Genomic DNA, 18,032 nt, shown 5'->3' on the forward strand with positions numbered 1-18,032 from the left:
AACAACTACATGCCCAGATGAAATAAAACACAAGCATAGTCTAGGAGGGGGAGGGGAGGGGAGAGAAAGGGCAGAGGAGAAGAAAGAGGGGAATTGGCAGATCTCACCTAGTGTGCGCAATGTGAGGGTGTCCAGCACGCCCTGTAGGTGAAGGGCTCAACTACAACTTGAATTTTACCTGAGAAATGAAAATGAAGTCACCTAAAAATTTGTACCTTCATATTAATTGAAAATTAAAAAAGAACTTTTTTGTAGAGCATCTAGGACTCTCCCCCTGCAGAACATTTACCAGCTTCTTACCTCTCTATCACACTTCTTAAAAAAAGTAATAATGAATTTCACATTTTTCAAGCTTGAGAATGGCTGGTATACCCTTATTCTGCTTCCTGCCAGCACAAAACTAAATAGTAAAAGTCAAGATAATTCCCTAAGGAATTCCGGCTTTGAACTGAGAAGTCTTGCTCCTGGATCTTTCCATGGTCACTGAATGTTCCTTTTTAATTCTGGGCGATAGTTGCTGAGGGTAAAGCCTGGACACGCACTGTTGAGAGGGTGCAAAGAGGGCCCCTTCTTGACCTCCTTTCACCTGTTCAGAGAAGCATTGACTAAAGCCTTTGGAGTCTCATCTAGAAAACCCCATGTTAACATTATTGACGGGTGTTTTAAAACAGTTCTAAACCAGATTAGAAAATCAAAATAAATTGTCAAAAAAAAATCCTTAGACTTTCCAGGTGCTCAGTGGCTTTGGCCCAAAATGGTGCACGTTTGGGCTTGATCATCTTGGAGGAAAAGCAGCTGAAGAGAAGAGAACTGACATCCCTGGTGAATGAGAACACAGTCCGTAATGGTGATTCCAATCTTAATGACGAGAGGTCACAGTGTCTGGAGGGCACTTCCCACTGCTCAGCAGTCTCTGAATGTGACCAGGTAGCAAATGGCTTCTGTTTGTTTTTATAGGGAAAAGGGATCAGCTCAGGTATGATTGTACCTTGGCATCATCATTCAAGAGCTATCTGGTCATCGGCTCCTTTTGCTAAGTTTCTAAATAATGAGGACATTAACGAAGGTTCCTGCCACCCCAGTTCCTACAGTCAAGGGGCAGCCTAGTAACCTAGATCAGTTTCCTCAGGGTATTTGTTTCTGGAATTCAAAAACAAAGACAAATGAAATAAGAATGGGGGTACCCTAAATGGTCATCTCTTTTCTGCTGCTGAGATCCCCACCATTTTCCTTCTCCTTAAGATGGGGGTACCCTAAACGGTCATCTCTTCTCTGCTGCCAAGATCCCCAGCATTTTCCTGGCATCTGAACTCTCAAAGGAATTCTGGCAATCTCAGGTCTGGTTGGCCAACTTAGATTCCACAAACTAACTGAGGGATTGGCAAACTTTTTTTTATAAAGGACCGGGTAATGAGTATTTTGAACCTTTCTGGCTGTGCAATCTCAGTTAGGGTCCTTGCGCTTTGCTATGACATTACAAACACAGCTACAGTAAATGCAAACAGAATGGGCGTGGCTGTGCTCCAATAAAATCTTGTATTTGAATGCTGGAATTTGGATTCATATAATCTTTTTTTTTATTATTTGGGATTCATTGAGGGTACAAAGAATTAGGTTACACTGATTGCATTCGTAAGTAAAGTCCCTCTTATAATTGTGTTCCATCCCCAAGAGGAGCGCCATACACCAGGACCCTCCATCCTCCTCTCTCCTGCCTGCTCCATTATTCCCCTCCCTGTATTAGCTCATCTACTGCCTTCATATTAGAATTGAGTACATTGGATTCTTGGTTCTCCATGTATTTCATGCAATCTTAATGTCCTGACATAGGATTATTTTTAAAAATTTTTTCAACTATTTGTAAATGGAAGAAAACTATTCTTAGCATGCAGGCTGTACCGAAGCAGGCAGCAGGACAGATTTGATCTGAGCCCTGAGCTGCATCCTTGATCTAAGCCATCTCCTCCCAATAACTTCCTCTGTTTTGTCCAATCTAACCAGAGTCAGTTTCTGTCGAAGACGACTAACTATAATGTGCATTGAATCTGTTTGTATCTCAAGGAGATTGGCTACGAGGTTTTCCAACGCGGTTCATTCCTTATTTGTTCATTCATGCATTCAATCTGTGTTGAGCACCTTTTATGCTCGAGGGACTATAATAGGCCCTGAGAATACAGCTACAATTTGGGCTAATGCAGTCCTGCCTTCCTGAGGGAGCTTTCTTCATAACAGGCACAGACAATCCTGATGAGAAACAAAAGTCGGTATTTAAAGAATCACTTGTGACTGCACAGGATGTGCTCTGGGGAGCCTGGATATTCAGAAGATGTGTATGTTTTATATAAGAAGAAAAAGTGACAAAGTCCAAGATGGTAATAATCGGGTGCCCACAGCCGTGTAAGGGAAGATAATGCAGTCTGCTCTTAAAAGACCTGAAACGTCTGAGAGGGGGAGACAAGGCAAGGGCTACTCAAAGGGTATTTCAATCTTCCAGTTTTGGAAGAAGAGGCAAAAGCTGTCAAAATCTCCAAAAAAACAATGTACAACTGAAGCCCTTGATTCAAGCCATTTTTTTTTTTTTGATTGTTGTTGTTCCTTAAAAAATGAAACAGTAAAATATTACAGATGATGCTGGCTTTCCTTCAGGGCTTTCCAGGTATGGATGGAGTCCAATACCAGAAAGGATTTAGTTTAGCTCTCCTTTGCCAAGACGGCATGTAATAAAACAAGCCAAATCAGAGTTTTGACTTTTCAAGTCATCACTGGTGATTTCATATCCCTCTCCAGCACTGCATTTATCTTTTTTTTAATCTTCTGTTACTTAGGTTTGAGAGATCCTTCTTAGTACTAAAGAAGAACTCTCGAGCTAAAAATGTAAGCCTGGCCACACTTGTCATGTTCTCAGAGGAAATGAATGGCGCCTTCTTTCCCCATCAAGCCTTTCTGAAGGACGACTAAAGAAAGATTGCTACTAGCTTGACCTTAAGGCTGCCATTTTCTGTGCTTAATTCACTTGGGAGAATGAATTCCTGAGTGCATTTCCAGAGGAATTATGTTCAAAGTCCATTATGAAGTGAGCTGTTAGAGCACAGAATTGGATCTTACTACAGTGGTTAGTAGTGGGGGATACTCCCAGTGGACACCCGAATCCATATATTCACCACCTTACATGTTTTTCCTTTAGGTACATATGTATGGTAAAGTTTACAATAGGCACAGTATTATGATAATAATAAAATAGAATAATTATAATAATACGCTGTACTATGTAATTGCTTTTTCTTACCCTTTCTCAGAATATCTTATTGGATTGTACTCCCCCCTCCTTTTCCTGTGATATGCCAATCTGATAAGCTGGCCACTAAATGACTAAGGGGCAGATGTCACACACACTGTGAGTACACTAGGCAAAGGGATGATTCGTGTCCTGGGCGGGATGGAGTGGGACAGCCTGAGATTTCATCTTGCTACTCAGAATGGCCTGCAATTTAAAACGTATGAAGTATCTTGGGCATTTTCCATTTATTGGTATTTAGACCAGAGTTGACCATGGGCAAATGAAACCTGAGAAAACAAAACCTCAGATAAGGCAGGACCATTGCAATACCGAACAGAGTGTTCCAAAGTTCTGCCTCTTTCAGTCTTGGCAAGCCAGTGGGGATGGATTTATCAATGCTCATCTAGTCTGATGGAGATAGTGTTGGACTCATGGGAAGACTCAAGAAATACATGGTCTACATGAAAATATTCTGAGCTGACCTAATATGAGATTATTGATATCTTCCCAAGGTTTTTATAAATTCCAGACCTCTTATTTTGTCTCCTTTAATCCTCTTTCAGAAAAATGGCATATAAACCATTTTCCTCCAGAACAATTTTTGAATCCTCTAAAATGAAAATAAACTGGCCAAATGGAGATGGCTGAAAATAGCCTTAGAAACATATTCAAGCATGGCATTGCTGACTAATGGAAGTAAACAGCTATAAAAATCATTTAAGAGTATTTATCAGATCATATACCATAATTTTTGTCATTACATAGTGCCTATACATATACATATACACACATGTAATTTACACTAATATTTTTTAATGTACAAATATTTAATGTACACGTATTCTTTTGTTTAAAAACAATATATAAGGTAAAATATTACTTGTAGCACCATTTAAAGAAATATAATTTTAAGGCACAGATTGATGCCTTCTCCCTAAAATCTAAACTATTATTTAACCATTCTCTAGTTTATTCTTTACTTTTTGTCTTTACAATAGGGTTAACTATCCATCTGATTTCCACTTTTGATGATATTTCATATCTAAAGTGTAGCCCCCATGTTGGATTTTGTAGGTCACTACAGCTATAGTCCTCATCATCTTTACTCACCAAATCAACCAGAACTTGTTAATTGAAAAGTACACGAAAAAAAAAAAAATCCAGACCAAAGCTCTTAGCACCTCGACATCCAAAATGTGACTTCAGGTTTTAATTCGCTAGGTGACAACATACGTAGTCTTTTTCTGCCCTCAAAGACTATAAAGCTCTTCTTGGATTGAGGATATGAGGACAGGGGCAATGCCCCATGGAAAAATATCAAGGTGTGTTTACCAGAAGAATGAAAATAAGGGTTGAGTAAGCAAAAGCTAACCAGGAATTATGTATCTTTTTAGGCTTCATTGAAACATCAATTTACTAGAAATTCTACCTTGTTTGAAATGAAACCAATCCCTGCCTTTCCCAGTATGACTTCTTTAAAGGAGAAATAAAATATACTGAATTATAAAAATGAGAAATTAAAAAAAATCATAACAAGTAGAATGATCTAGTGCTTTCTCAGTTATAATTAGTTATTAATTAATAATCAACTGATTACTAATCATAGTCAATTAATAATAGCAAATGATTACTTATTAATAATCAATAATTAACAATCACTCTATCTTGAATATCACAGTTTAGTGGAACTATATCAGTTCTCAAATAGAACTATGCATTAAGAGAGGACCTGGCCTCAGTTTTTAACTGCTGATAGGTTAATTGTCTTCAATTAACTCGCATACCTTCTCAGAACCAAAATAGTCTCTTTAGTCTGACAAACTTTTGGAGCAAGTATTTTCTCAGTTACAACGTTCTTTATAGGACAGATACAAAATGCCATAGCTTCTTTCTTTCTCAGGACTTAGTTTGATTCCCATCTGCATGGGAGTTCCCATCTGCTTAGGAGTAATTCTATAAGCATCCAAAGACAACAAATATAGTTGGCATTTACTTGTCCTAGCAGCTGTGTCCTGACCAGATGCTCCCAGCTGCAAGCCCACTGCTCTGGCTCCTGTTCTCCAGACCTCTACACTGGACTATTTCCTGCCTGGTCGTCAGCCTGCTTTTCTAGTCTCAAAAGAGAAAATTCCACTGAAGACTCCTTTTTGGATATTAACCAGAGTCAATTTCTGCTCTTTAGAATAAAATATCCCTACCTGACAAATCACTTACTCAACTAATGCTTTTTAAAATGCCCACAATCTGCTAGGCATGTGTAATTCACTGATGAGCAAACAACAGGTTGCCCATTGGAACTCACATACAGAAGGGATAATAGTCAAAAATGGTGAAAGGGGCTACCTGATAAAAGATGATAGATGTGTGGGCAATGTGGTGTGTCCCTTTGAATATGATGCCACGGTTTGAATGTGTTCCCTAAAAGGTCCTGTGTTAGAAAATTAATTAATTAATTAGTGCTGTGCCCTCATTAATGTATGAATGTGGCTATCATGGGAGAGGGTTTGTTATCTGGGGAGTATCTTTGTTATAAAAACAAGCTCTCTCTGGCTCATTTTGCTCTTGCTCTCCTTCCATGTAAAGTTCTCTGCCATGTTGTGGGACAGCAAGAAGGCCCTCACCAGGCACGGCACCATGCTATTAGACTTCCCATCCTCTACACCCGTGAGCTAAATGAACATTGCTTATCTTCTCATACGTTATGCATGTGGTAGGTGTCCCATAAAAGTGCATCAGCGGATATTCCAAGTGCTCATCCATGGAGAACAGAGTACTGTTATCTGGTACCATATGTGGCTATGTGCTGTAAAGATGTTGTAGCATTTCCCTCTATGGGTTTCCTTATCTTTGTATTCATTAATGAAAGCAATTAGAATAGAGAATCTTTATATAACTAGTCTAGCCTGGAAAAGCTGATAGTTCAATTGGAGTCATCAGCTAAGTCCCTAAAGTTACAAGCTCTTATAATTAGCAATTGACTTCAGAGGATTTAGCAAACAATGACAAACAAGCCAACATTTCCAATCCCTTCTAACACAGAGAAATAATCATCTTTAATACACCACATTAGGACTGTATACAGAGGATATAGCCAATACATGACCAACTGGGAGATCCACTTTGTAGTGGATGATTAAAAGATAATGTTTTCATTACAATTGATTTGAGAAATAAATCACCAGAGATGAGCCAAATGGTGGGTATGTGATTGTTGTAAAATGATTCTGGAAATTAAAAGAACTGAATTTGATTTAATGTGTAGAGAAAACTCAGGAAAATACTAGGAAGTTGGTTATTTTGTTAGTTTCTTTTTATTCTCTCAGTGGGGAGGCCATTGTTTTCCAAGAAAGAGTTATATTGTACTTGTTCTGACGGCACTAAAAATTTTGATAGGAGAGATAGGATAGAGGAAAATGAAGCAGACAAAACTTCTGTCTTTTCTCAGAAATTATTCATTTATTAACAAATTTTGGAATTTGTTAAACATGAATTAGCCAAAAATACTGATACAGGGGATTTATTGTTTCTGGAGAAGCAATCTTACCATCCTACATGGTTCCCCCTGCCCTGCTTTCTAGGGACTTCCTGTGGTGGTAATCAGACACAGCACAGTGACAGGAATACTTATATCTTATAGGCAGATTACATGTCTAAGTTAATACTAAGTCTACTATAGGGTCAAAAAAAAAAGCGAGCATAAATTTAAACTGAGAATCATAAGTCACAATTTAATACCAAATGGAAATCACCTAGTGAGTCACTCTACAGTATCTTCATCTATAAAGTAGAATTTAAAGAATTAAAATAATGTTGATAAGTATGTAAATTACACCACCAACATAAACTATTATTTATTACTACCAATAGTCTCATGTCCACTTGGGAATCAGGACCTATTCATTGATCAGTAGAGAAATACTTGGGTGTATGTTGGTGTTTAACCAACATACAACCAATTTTCTCTGAACTTTTCAGAACACAGAACATTCTGTGGGACAGAAATAACAGTTAACTTCTCAAATAAGGTCAATCATACACATGCTTACACATACACAAAACCTTGGAATTAACATTCACTCAGATTTTTCATCATTGACTCACAGTTTTTGCCAGTTGGTTTTACTTTGTTTTAGATCAGTAAGGAACCCAGAGTTGACCCAATACAAATACCACATTTTAATGTTAAGAAACTGAGGCCCAGGCAAAGGATCAGACTTGATTATTGACTTGTATACTCCCAACCAGAAGGTGCTCAGTTCTAAGTGTGATATTTTTCAGAGTAATATCTTCAAATGGGAGCATATCAGATATGAATGAAGATGATGGGAGGGACTGGGCATAATTCCTCATAAGAGTTATTGTTGTCATATGATTCACTGTGTATTAGGACAATCATTGAGCTAAGGGCTTTAGTAGATTTCACTTATGACCCTGCATGCCAGACTGTGAGGTTATTGCTACACTTAGCATTTTATAGATAAGCAGACTGAGGCTTAGCAAGGTTGCATAGATTGTACATGTTTAAACACAGTAGGTAGCAGAGCCAGAATTTCAGTTCAGTTTTGTTTAACTCCAAAGCCAAATTCTTTATAAAGCAGACAAGAACCATAGATGAGGCTGCCTTATTCATCATACAAGGCAGTAAGATCTATGTGTATCCCCATATTAATCTGAAATTATAAAAAAGAAAAGAAAACCCAACTGGAAGTTCCATTTGAGGCCCCTCAGGCCCTTGTGTTGAAAGAGTACAAGACAGGAGAACCTGGACTTCTGATACCCAGTTCCAAACTCTTCCCAATTTTTCTTTTCCACTGCATAATATAGTACCCAAACATGTTATATTCTTTTCTTTATTGTTTGTGATTCATTGAGGGTACAAAGAATGAGGTTACACTGAGTGCGTTTGTTAGATAAAGTCCCTCTTTTAATTGTGTCCCATCCCAAGAGGTATGCCAAACACCGTGACTACCATAAACATCTGTTCAATAAGTAATTGCAAAACTGCTAAAATGACTCGTTGAAATATTTCTTTACTGCAAAGAAAATGATTGCAAATGAGGCATAGAATTGTGGCAAATCATACAGTAAAGAAATAGGTATCGTAGTAGGTAGCTTCGTGTGGTAGATAAGAGGTCAAGTCCTGTATGATCTCTAACCTAATCCATCACAGCTGGATTCCAGGTGTTCATGAACTAGGGAGACCAATTTAATCAATACCAGCCAATATCAAATGAAGTTCCCTCCAGGCCTCAGGACAACCAAACCCTTAGGAATGCTGATGATTAAACAAGGGCAAATTCAATTCTCTTTCATCCAGATGAGTAAGGTACAAGCTGTGTGACCTTAAGTATGTTATTTAACCTCTCTCAACATCAGCTGTCCTTTAATATAGGGGGATAAAATTAGTACCAACCTCAGATTGCTATTGTGCATTAAATTATATAATCAAATCATAGTGTCTGACTCAAGTGGTCAATCAATGGCAGCCCTAATCACAGCTCTTATTAGTTGCACCTATAATAGTGGTGCACGATCCTGGTAAAATTATTTCTTAAAAAGCAGAAGCTGTAATTACTCCCCAAGAATTTCAGAAGCACCTGCTTTTCTGATCTTAATAAGAATATCCAAATTCCACTTTCTGGTGCCTTATTCAAAAGGGTAAGTTTTGATGAATTATTCTAATCATTTTCATCAAAGGCAGAAACCTCTCTAAGGATTTAAAAATGGGGTTAATGATATTATCTACTTTATAGACTTTTTTAAGAATTAAAAGAGGGAATGCATGTCATGTGCTTAGATAGTATTTGCCACCATATGTAGAAAGTTAATAGTAACAATTTAAAAACAATCAACACTACATAGGCCATAAAGGTTAATTGTTACATTGGATAACTTTTTACTTCATGAATGCTGTGAAACAAAAGCCTAAAACCCTCAAAAGTTTGCAAGAACAAACATTTCATTTCACCCGCACAGATTTTTAGCTTCATGGATTTGGCGGAGGCGAGTTGAGCTCATCTGGGTGAAGTGCTTCAGGAGGTGGGATGGCTCAATTTGGAAGCAGGCTACAGGTTAGCCCTGAGTCAGCTCCAGTGTTTCTCAGTATCCTCCATCCCCAATGCATGCGTGTCTGACTGTGAATGTCAGGAGCATGGCTTCAGCCAAACTATGTCTCTGTTCTGGTTGTGCTTGCTAAACAATCCATTGACCTAAGCAAGCCAGTGGGGAAGGGCAGTCTATCTCCCCAAGGGGATGAGAGATGGGAGTGAAGGTTCAACAAACAATAACCTAATCCATCACAGCTGGATTCCACCTGTTCATGAACTAGGGAGACCAATTTAATCAATATCAGCCAATATCAAATGAAGTTCTCTCCAGGCCTCAGGACAACCAAGCCCTTAGGAGTGCTGGTGATTAAATGAGGGCAAGTCCAATGTCTCTCAAGATCTTTTCCTACAGACCACGTTGAGAGAAACTAGCCCTCTGGCAGGAAAGTTGCATTAGGAATGCGGAATAAAAGCTAGAGCGTAAGGTACTGCATAGGGAAGCAAAAGCCAACTCAGAATTCTCATTACGGTTGAAAGGGATGACACCTTTGATATATTTCAAATGAAAATTTCCTTTCCAATCTGATGAGGGCTCATACATGTACATGAATATAATGCATTCGATGCAATAGACTATTTTATACACAGTAACCAAAAGGAATCTTAAAACCAAAGATAGGAGAGCTCACAAGAATTTCATAGTGAATTCAAGGGAAACTTTAACCTGGTTTGTCAAAATAAGTTTGTAAAAATAACTCATACAGAAAAAAAGTTACAGATAGAGTTGGAAAAATGCTATAGGGTAGGGAAGTCCAAAAAAAATGGTGTTTAAGCCCAGATCTACAAGTAAATGGGCAGAATTTAACTGGATTGCTATTTTCTCAGCTGCAATAGTTTTATCTCGAAAGTGGCCAAGAGCTGAGCTTTGGTTCCTAAATCTGCCCTTATACTCTGTAATTGGGGGCACTTTCATCCTCTGTTTCTTCATCTCTTGGTAACTACTTGCTCATATAGGGGTTTAGGAGAATAAATATGTAAAACATTTAGAAGAGAGCATAGTAATCTCTCATTGAATGTTGGTTTTTGTCGAAGTCAGCAGTATCATCATCACTATGTATCATAAATGGATTGGCTGCATTGGGGCTCTTTAGATTATGAGGTTTCGTGGTTTCTTAACAGGTCTGCAAACTTACTGACCATTAACAGGCAGTATCTATGCCATCTCCCTGTTATGCTGGGCAAGTCTGTGTGACTTTCTGGGATAACAGAACATTGTGGAAACTCTGGGTGGCTCCCAGGACTAGGTTAGAGAAGGTCTACAGCTTCTGCTGGTTTTTTGTGGGACTCTTCCTCAGAGAGCCTTCAAGTGCCATGCAAGAAACCCAGCGAGTCTTTGGCCAATTAAACCACACAGAGATCCCACAGAGAGTGAGAGGTGCCTAAGAGCACCCAGGTCTCCCAGCTCAGACCCAGACATGGAGCAGAGAAGCCTTCAAGATCCCCATGGTGCAGCCACCCCCTCAGTGTACCTGCATGGCACATTCCAACCAAGAACTACTTAGCTGAACCTAGCTGAGCACCAGACTCAGGGCAGAATCAGCAACTTGACTGGTTTTGGACCCTGTTTTTCCATGACATGTACACTGATAGATAATGAGATCACAGGGACTCTTCATAGTTGACTCTACAGCTATCCCAGTGGAAGGAAAGAGCCAAGGCAGGCAGAAAGGAGGGGCTCTGGCCTTACCTATCTGCATTAATCAGAATAGCTCTCTTTCATGGATTGGAATGCTGTATACATTTTCTAATTTGTGGGTGGGGGGGAAACTTCTACTCAACCCGCCCCCAAAAAAACCCCAAACAGTTTGAAACCACTGAATTAGATGATGTCTCAAATGCCTTCTAGATTTCACAGTTTCATAAATGCAATTCATATGTAAAAATAACACCCCCAATACACATACAAGTATTTAATATACACTGAATCCTTAAATCCTCATCATGTCCCAGCAGTCTGGGATCAACCGGTCAAGTCAGGATTTGAACCCAAGCAGTCTCACCTCTGAGCCCATACTCCCAATCAGAACACAAAAGCTAAACTGAGCTATTTTGCTTAATAAGGAACAATGTTTACGCTTCTTGAGGACAGTTCTGAATAAGGGTAGGGTTTGCTTTTGAGTATTGGTTACACGGCACAACTGGTTTTCTTAATATCGGCCAAATTGCCTAAACAACTCCAGTCTGCACTCTCTAGGGTAAAGGCTTTGCAAGCTATGGCCAATTGGGAGAGGTAATTCATTAAGTCATTTCCACACATTAATTTCTCTAGTGGATAAGTAACTACCTATGGGAACCCAGATAACAAAAAATAAAAAGACAAATAAGCTTTATTGGTGAGAACTTCTAGGGAAATTACTTTTTTTCAGGCAAAGTAAAAGAACCCCAAAAGGCTGTTTTTGTGTCTATTGGGAGAGAGGAAGGAAGAATTCAGATGATGAAGAAATCTGGGACTAACAGAATGAGAGGAGTTCCTAAAATATACAGGGTGTCCATAAAGATTGTGTGCGATTAAATTCACTAAGTGTAGAATACAAATATCTTAACACAGTAACCAAGAAAATGAGGTGAAGGCTATGTTAACCAGTTTGATGAAAGCATTTCAAATTGTATATAAACCAGCACATTGTACCCCATAATTGCATTAATGTACACAGCTATGATTTAATAAAATAAATAAATAAAATGGGCAAAATGAAATAAAATGGCACATTAATTTAAACTGCACATGAGCTTTACGGACACCCTGTATATAATGATTCTTTTACTGATTTATTAAGTCTTTTCAAAGGATTAGCCTTCTAGGAAAAATAATTAATAGTACTAATATTACTTATCGTGAGTAGTATTTGTTGAGTTCTCCCCGTCTCCTGTCCCACCACTTTAAATCTATTATCTTTTAATTCCCAATCATTCTAGGATGTGGGTGGTAGTATGTGTTATGCACGTGAGGAAACTGAGGCTCAGAGAGGTTAAACATTTGCTCAAGTCACAGAGCTAAGAAACAGAGATAGAACTTAAATTCAAAATTCAGTGACTGCTTTCATATCTCTTCTCTCTTCTTAGAGACATGAAGGGTGATACTATCTCTCTTTAATTATACAGAGGAAGTCTATGTGCATGACAAACACTCAAGTCTCCTACGTCTTCAAAAAGGCATAACAGAAAATTACATGAGATGGGAACACATAGACATGATCCGTAAACTGAAAGCACAACCATGTCCTCAGCAACAGAAGGTGAAGTTGAGAGAAAAAGATACATTGAACCAAGCACTGAACTCTACCACGTGGGTAGAAATAGTGGCGACAGGGACAAATCTAGGACCCTTGAAACCAACTGGGGAGAAAGGTGGACTCATAGAGTATAACAGGAAGGGGATTGTGTTTCATGAGAGAATTGTATGTTTTTCCAATACACTGTGGCAAAACTTGCTGTTATTACTTAAAGCTTCACATGACAGTCTGGCTGTAATTTACCATGTCTGGACACCTCTAAAACACCTCACTATTTATTTATTGAGGTGACATAAATTCTAGGTCCCCATGTGAGTAAAAGTGACTCACACCACTATCCAGGACTCTCAGATCCTGCCCCTGACCACGAGGGCCACTTCATGATCATCCTGGACATGGCTGCAGTTTCTAAAGAATGCAATGATATCCTCTGGTGGCTGGTAATCTTAAGTGGCCATAGCAAGGGCCAAAATTCCCATTCCTATTCTTAGATTCTCAGACAGTCCCTATGAGGTGTGCTGACCATATTTTTAATCTCTCATTTTTATTTTGAAGTATTTTCAAACTTACCTAAAAGTTTAAGAATGATATGATGTAGACAACTATATTTCATCAATTTTTAACAAGTTGTTACTTTTTCTAATGCATTTTCCTAACACCTTTGTGTGTATATAAACACACACATATATATACATATCTGTAACTACATATTTCTAATTTTTTTTTCTGAATTGAGGGCAGTCAACTCTCTTTATCCCTTTAAATTTTAGTATATTTTCCTAGAAACAAGGGCATTCTATTACATAAAGTTAGCAAAGTTATCAATCAGGAATTTCAACACTGATACACTATGAAAATCTACTCTCTGTTACAAAAACTGTAGAACCTTCACAGCTGACTACCTCCTTACATTGGTCACCTCCTTTTTTTTCTTTTTCTTTTTCTTTTTTTTTTAAACAGAGTCTCATTTTGTCACCCTTGGTAGAGTGCTATGGCATCACAGCTCACAGCAACCTCCAGCTCCTGGGCTTAGGTGATTCTCTTGCCTCAGCCTCCCAGGTAGCTGGGACTACAGGTGCCTGCCTCAATGCCTGGCTATTTTTTTGTTGCAGTCTGGCCAGGACCAGGTTCAAACCCTCCACTCTTGGTATATGGGGTGGGCGCCATACTCACTCAGCCACAAGTGCCGCCCTGATCACCTCCTTAAGCTGATCTAATTTTTTTTTTTTTTTAGAGTTTCAGTTATTTTTCAAATTTCTTTTTTTAAATTTCAGATTAATATGAGAGTACAAATGATTAGGTTACAATGTTTGTGTTTGTTAGATAAGGTCCCTGTTGTAGTTGTGTCCCACACCCAGGAGGTGTGCCAGATGCCGTGATATTGTGCCCATTAGATGAGACTACACCAATCTCCCTCCTCACCTCTCCCCTGTCTCCCCAACTTGAATTAAATTTAAGTTTTCTCTTGTGTAGGTATGTATTTGTTCATCTACTGGCTTGATATTAGTATTGAGTACATTGGACACTTGCTTTTCCATTCTTGTGATACTAAAGAGAATGTTTTCTAATTCTAACTAGGTACTATAAAAGATGTCAAGTCTCCATCTTTTATGGCTGAATATTATTCCATGGTATACATATATCACAACTTACTACTCCACTTAGAGGTTTATGGGCACTTAGATTGATTCCACATCTTGGTGATTGTAAATTGAGCTGCAATAATCTAAACGTCCTTCTGATAAAATGATTTTTTTTTCTTCTGGGTAGATACCTAGTAATGAGGCAGCAGGAACAAATGGGGGATCTATTTTGAGTTCTGTGAGGATTCTCCATACTTCTTTCTAAAGAGCCTACATTAGTTTGCATTCCCACCACCAGTGTAAAAGTGTTCCCTTCTCTCCACATCTGTGCCAGCATCTGTAGCTTTGGGAGTTTGTGATGTGCGCTAGTCTCACCAAGGTAGGTGATTATCTCAGGGTGGTTTTAATTTGCATTTCTCAGATGATTAGGGACGAAAAACATTTTTTCATATATTTATTGGACATTTGTATGAGTTGACCTAATTTTCATAGACTGGACACGTACCACATGCAGTATGAGTTTAGTAGGTCCAGGCCCTTATGTTGACCACTTTGTTACAGTCCATGAAGTGGTCAACTTACAGAGGTTCTACTGTATTTCACTGATCTCAATAAGGTAACAATGTTCTCAGTATTTGTGCCCATCATCAGATCCAATCCAGGACTGGGTGCTACTTTTAGATGCTATGTCTCTCCATTCTCTTTTACTCTGAGAAAGTTCCTCAGCCTGTTTTAGTTTTCATGACTTCGCCACTTTGTAAAAATACACACTCATTATTTTTTAATATTTATTCCTCATTTTGATTTTGTTTCCAATATGCCCTCACAGTACGATTATGATTAAGCATTCCTGACCTGAATATTCAGGTACACAGATGTTCCCAGGGCATCATGTACAGAAGCTCATGGTGTCATATTGCCTTCATTATTGTTATTGATAACAAATGAGTCAAAATGTTCTTTTTTTTAATTAAGTCAAATACACATTGATCATGAATACATTCATGTATATGTGGGGTACAATGTGCTGATTTTTTTTTATACAATCTAAGGTGGTTACATCTATTTCTTTTTAATTGTTTGTTAAAGTATTTTTTTAACTGTTTCAGTTTAATTTGAGAGTACAAAGAATTAGGTTATAATGTTTGCATTTGTTAGGTAGAGTTCCCCTTATAATTGGGTCTTGCCCCAAGAGGTGTGACATACAGCACAACATTGTACCCATTAAGTGAGAGCATTCCCCTTCCTCCTCCCCTCTCCCTGCTTCCTCATTCCTCCAGCCCCACTTTGAATTGATTTGAGTTTTTCTCTTATGTGGGTGAGTATTAGATCATCTATTGGCTTCGCACTAGTATTGAGTACCTTGGATTCTTGCAATACTTTACAAAGAAGAATGTGTTTCAGCTCCATCAGGTAAATACAAAAATGTTATTAGATTTCTTCACTGGATAGATGATAATTTTTTCTTTTCAATTAGAACATGATCTTTGGGGAGAAACTTCAGTATTACTGACTTCTGAGTACATGATTAATGATCAACTTCCCCCCACACATACACACATCTATGTCCACCATCTGCCTAAAGGTCTCTGTTCTAGAAGCTTTGACATTTTACTATTGATAAGAGGGATGTCAAATGAGTCTCATAAATGAAAAATTTGGCTTTGCTCAATGTAGGAAGCCCCTTTGTCCGTGCAAGCCCAAGTCTTTTCTTTTCCTTGTTCTGCATCCTAGAGAAACCAGGAGTGTGGGAAGCAAGACAAAGACCCTGTCTCAGCCCTCCTGCATCCAGATACCTGGCACCGTGGCCTGGGAGAAACTCCTCTCCTGTTTCCTCAGGTAGCACTGTCAGGAACCAATGGGAGACCAAGCAGCTACAGATAAACAAAGCCTTGGAAAATAGTACTACAGAAATTTAGCTGGAAAGGCAGAGCAAAAAAGTAGATAACAACTCTAAGCCAAATCTTTTTGTGTGTGTGTGTGTGTGGTTTTTGGCCAGGGCTGGGTTTGAACCCACCACCTCTGGCATATGGGGCTGGCGCCCTACCCCTTTGAGCCATAGGCACCTCCCTAAGCCAAATCTTAATAAAGTATCTGCCTTCTGCTAAAATGAAATATACAAATGGGACCCAATGTCTCCGGAAACAATAAACAAAATTTCTGGGATACAAGTGAAACCCCCCCCCCCCAACACACACAAACACTAGGAATGAAAATAATCACAACATGAATGAGAAAAGACAACCAACTAATGCCACCAGTGAAATAAACCAGATATGGGAATTGTGAGGTTTAAAGAAGCATCACAAAAATGATGCAACAATCCATTATGCAGTCTCTTGAAACAAATGAATAACATCTCTTATCAAGAAAATGTTATAAAAAAAGAACCAAATGGAGTAGAACTTAAAATTATAATAACAATGTAAATATTTGCTGGATGGTCTTGAGAAGAATGGAGTTGATAGAGGACAGAATAATCTTGAGGATACATCGGAAGAACTTGTCCAATTTAAATGAGAGTTAGTAAGCTGAAAAAAATAAAAGAACAAAGTCTCAATTACCTTCGTGATAATAATAAAAGATCCAATTCAGCTCCTGTAGCTCAGCGGCTAGGGCACCAGCCACATACATGGGCCTGGCTGGTTTGAACCCAGCCCTAGCCTGCCAATCAATGACAACTACAACAACAACAACAAAATAGATGGGCATTGTGGCGGGCACCTATAGTCCCAGCTACCTGAGAGGCTAAGGCAAGAGAATCATTTAAGCCCAAGAGTTTGAGGTTGCTGTGAGCTGAGACACCAGAGCACTCTACCCAGGGTGACAGAGTGAGACTCTGTCTCAAAACAAAACAAAACAAAAAACAAAATAAACCCCAGTATTTGTATTATCAAAGTTCAAAGTCCCAGAAGGAGAGAACAGAGTGAGGCTGAACACTTCCCCAATTTGACAAAAGCCAGAAACTTACATAACAAGAAGCTGAACTGATAGCCAAAAAGGTAAACCCAAAGAAATACATCCAGAGACATCATAATAAAACTTCTGAAAACTGAAGACAAAGGAAAAAAATCTTGAAAGCAGCCAGGGAGAAATGATACATTACCTACAGGGAATATAGTTTATATGACAATAAATTTCTCGCTAAAACCATAAAGGTCAGAAAGACAATACTTTTCTAGCACTAAAAGAACAGAACTGCCAGCTGTGACTTCTATACCCAGTGAAGCTGTCCCTTGGGAGTAAAAGGGAAATAGAAACTTTCTCAGATGAAGAAAAATTAAAAAAAAAATTTTTTGCTAGTAGATATGCTCTGAAAGGAAGTTCTTCAAATAAGTTATGATAAAAAATGGAATCTTAGAGCATCAGGAAAGAAAGCAATTGAGGAGTGGCGCCTATGGCTCAAAGGAGTAGAGCACCAGCCCCATATACTGGAGGTGGAGGGTTCAAACCCAGCTCTAGCCAAAAACTGCAAAAAAAGAGAAAGCATTTGAGGGGCGATGCCTATGGCTCAAAGGTGTAGAGCACCAGCTCCATATACTGAAGGTAGAGGGTTCAAACCTGGCCCCAGCCAAAAACTGAAAAAAAAAGAGAAAGCAATTGAGTAGAAATGTGGATACATAAATTGGTCTGTAATTTTCCTCATAAGTATCATAAATCATATAAAGTGATTAAATAAAAATTATATGACTACTATCCAAGATAATGATATTTAAAAATAAAGAAGGTGGAGGGACTTAAATGGAAGTGAGGTTTCTAAGCTTCTCTCAAGAGGTAAAGTGTTAATTCTAGAAGTTTGGTATAAGGCATGTACATATATTGTAATGTTCAA

General features: G+C 38.5%; 1 protein-coding gene across 3 annotated transcripts in view; it reads right to left on the bottom strand.

The window, feature by feature from the left end:
• GRM7 (glutamate metabotropic receptor 7) overlaps positions 1-18,032 on the bottom strand; it is an 899,252-nt gene that overhangs the window by 225,669 nt on the left and 655,551 nt on the right. The gene's annotated exons all lie outside the window — the stretch shown is intronic.

This window comes from Otolemur garnettii, unplaced genomic scaffold (genome assembly GCF_000181295.1).
Source record: "Otolemur garnettii isolate 467f Iridium unplaced genomic scaffold, OtoGar3 scaffold00015, whole genome shotgun sequence".
Classification (NCBI taxonomy): domain Eukaryota; kingdom Metazoa; phylum Chordata; class Mammalia; order Primates; family Galagidae; genus Otolemur; species Otolemur garnettii.